We start from the raw sequence: 3,737 nt of genomic DNA, 5'->3' as shown, positions 1-3,737 counted from the left end.
ACTCCTTTGGGTAGTGAAGGGTGGGGTCTGAATCCAGTCTCTTCTTCTTCTACTTTGCATCTTTTGTTGGATGGACTCAAAGCATTTTCATACATTGTATCTATCACACATGATCATCACGTGTACTTGCCATGAACACTATCCTGTCTAAAATAGCTTTACATACCTATTCTGTCATGTATATGTAAGTCACTGAGTTGTGGCATGATGTGTATGCAGTAATATAAATGCACTACCTAATTCATGCAGGATGCGGATGCTGTATACAGTAAAGGTAAAGGTTCCCTTGCTCGAAAGCCAGTCGAATCCGACTCTAGGGTTGTGGTGCTCATCTCCGTTTCAAAGCCGAAGAGCCAGCGCTGTCCGAAGCCGTTTCCGTGGTCATGTGGCCGGCATGACTAAACACCAAGGCACATGGAATGCTGTTACCTTCCCACTGAAGTGGTACCTATTTATCTACTTGCAATTTCTTGCTTTCGAACTGCTAGGTTGGCAGGCGCTGGAACTAGAGACGGGAGCTCACTCCGTCATGCGGCAACTCGGGTCTCGAACTGCTGAACTACCGACCTTCCACAGCCCGCAGTTCAGCATCTTAACCACTTGAGCCACCGCAGCTGTATACAGTACACACTGAATTAATAAGTATATACTCTTAATGTATGATGCTGACAGGAATATATATGATAGGCTGCCAACTCCCCACTCATGGAAGGTGCTCTTACATGCCCATTGCCCTTGATGGTCACACCCAGTGTTCCCTCTAAGCTGTTGAACTGCTGAACTACCGACCTTCCACAGCCCGCAGTTCAGTGTCTTAACCACTTGAGCCACCGCAGCTGTATACAGTACACACTGAATTAATAAGTATATACACTTAATGTATGAAGCTGACAGGAATATGTATGATAGGCTGCCAACTCCCCACTCCTGGAAGGTGCTCTTATGTGCCCATTGCCCTTGATGGTCACACCAGGAGAAAAGGGTCTGGGGAGTGGTGTCCAACCCCAGAAGTGACTTCTTGTTTGTGTGATACTCTAGGGTCAATTGGATGTGATGTCATTTCTGGAGCTCCATACACCCTTGTCCGCAGACATCTTCTAGGGGTTTCAGACACAGCCCTGGCAATCCTATCGCAATAGTACAACAATATTCTGACAATATTGATGGAATATCAGAACTAATTATTTTCCAAATTGAACAAACAAGATCACAGACACTGTGATCTAAACTAACTGAAGTTTCCAAGGACTTTCCCCAAATGTAACTAGGCCTAGTTCAAAGTGCTGGCTCTGACAGAAATAGTCTGAATCCAGACAAATTCAAAGAATGCCACCTGATATATGCCCCTCAAGATACATGACACTATATCATTTACACATACTCCACAACATTTCTCACACCGGCCTGGAGGAGAGGGACAATGGGAGGGCTCAGTTGGTGGGAGAATGCCCACCAGAACCTGGCAAGTGGCATGCCCGACCTTAGGGTTGCCAAACTCCAGGTGGGACCTGGAGATCTCCTGGAATTACAACTGAGTTCTTGTATTGTGAGAAAGGGAGAAAAGTACTTTTTTCTCCCCCCCCCCAAGGACCAAGAATACAGAGCATCACTTGCCCCAGACTGAGAGTTCCTATCTATACTGTTAGCCAAATTGCTATATTTCTTTAATAAAAGGTTGGAGAATTATGATATTAATGTGCAATTGGCATAAGTAAGGGACACAAGCCTATGTATACAGAAGTCCCACCTTTCCAGTAAAACCAAGAATAAACGCAGAAACCAATTCTTTAGAGAGATGGGTTCTTTACTGAAGAATACTTCAAACATACAATAAAACACAAGCACACATACACTTATTCAGACTTAGGAAAATTAGAGAGAAAGGGATAGCGACCTTCGGAGGTAAAAACGTTGATTGGGTGATACTTGCCAGTCCTGAAGAGATGGAAGTGATCCACAGGAAAAATGGGGAGACTATGAGGAACAGCAGAATACGTGGAAAGACTCTTGGGCAGCTACTCCAGAGTCAACAAGATACAGCAGGGATAGGTATAGAGGCAGAGAGAGAGAGAGAGAGAGCACATGGTCCTGCTCTTTTATACTATATTTGAACTTGGGGGTGGGTTTCTTACCAGCCAGTTCCCCTCATGTCCCCAGGAAGTTGCTAAACTAAAAAAAAAAAAAAAAAAACAGTTTCAGGAGGAAGGGTGTTTTTTTCAGTTTCAGGAGGAAGGGGGCTTAATGGTTGGGTAATCTGGTTTCTATGGCTACTGACAGTGGTCACCTTTGAAGGACAGTAGTGACAGCCGCTAGGGTTGTTAGTCTTGACGGCCCGCTGATGGCTCTGGCTGAGGGGCTTGGCAGGTAGGAGAAGTCATCTGGTTAATCCCTTTGTGTCCTTTTGTTATGCTGTTGCAGCATACATGCAATCCCTGGCAAAGGTGGGGGTGGGAAGAGGCTGCCTGCATGCTGGAGAGGTTTGCTCATGGAGTCTCTTCAGGATTTTAAGTCCTTTTTGCAGAATATGGTGTTTTTCTATAGCAAACGGTTGCTGGCTTCATGGTGCATCATGTGACTAGGGAGCTGGTCTCTCTTCCTGCTGCACTGTGGGTAAGAGATGGCAGGTAACCTCAGGAACCATTGGCACACCATTTCAGGAGAAGGCTTTTCCTCTGCTGGAGTCTGTCTGCAGCCAGCATCACTTTAGGGTCACCACACAGTTAAGTCCCTTTTGCTCACTAGTTGCACAGTCCAGTTTATCACTTTATGAACTATAAGTCCATAAGAGCGCTACACGCGCCTTGCAGGGCAACAATACCTTGTGGCTAATAGCCACTGATGGACCTCTGCTCCATATATTTATCCAGTTCCCTCTTGAAGCTGTCCATGCTTCTGGCCGCCACTACCTCCTGTGGCAGTGAATTCCATGTGTTAATCACTCTTTGGGTGAAGACTTACTTCCTTTTATCTGTTCTAACTTGACTGGTCAGCAATTTCATTGAGTGCCATTGAGTTTTAGTATTGTGAGAAAGGGAGAAAAGTACTTCTTTCTACCTGCTCTATCCCATGCATAATCTTGTAAACCTCGATCATGTCACCCCTCAGTTGCCATTTCTCCAAGCTAAAGAGTCACAAGTGCTTTAACCTTTCTTCATAGGGAAAGTGTTCCAACCCTTTTATCCAGGGGTCTTTTCGTAGAAAAAGAGCTGCAGGAGCTTATTAGCATATGGTATGCTAATGAGCTACTAGGCTATTAGCATATGCCATGCCCCCTGACATCACCGGAAGTGATGTCAGAAGGGGAAGCAAATGTGGGGGAGGCATCGTCAAAAGCCTCCCCTTTCCTTCCCCAGCTGGCTTGCAGGGGGGGGGAAGAGAAGGGGTTTAAATTTTAAACCCCTTCTCACTAGAGTTGGGCCACAGAAGGAGGAAAGAGGGAAGGAAAGAGAGAGAGTAGAGAGAAGGAAAGAAGGACGGAAAGAGGGAAAGAAAGAGAAGGAAAGAAAGAAGGAAAGAGGGAAAGAAAGAGAAGGAAAGAATGAGGGAAAGAAAGAGAGGGAAGGGAAGAAGAAGAGAAAAAAGGAAAGGAGGAAAAAATAGAAGAGAAGAAGGCAGGAAAGAAAGAAAGAGAGAAGGGAAGAAGGAAGGAAAGAAGAAAAGGAGAGAAGGAAAGGAGGGAATGAAAGAAAGAGAAGGAAAGGAGGAAAAGAGAGGAAGGAAGGATGGAAGAGAAGGGA

Source organism: Gekko japonicus, unplaced genomic scaffold (genome assembly GCF_001447785.1).
Source record: "Gekko japonicus isolate JY-2015 unplaced genomic scaffold, Gekko_japonicus_V1.1 scaffold1447, whole genome shotgun sequence".
NCBI classification, from domain to species: Eukaryota; Metazoa; Chordata; class Lepidosauria; order Squamata; family Gekkonidae; genus Gekko; species Gekko japonicus.
This window is presented reverse-complemented; position numbering follows the sequence as displayed.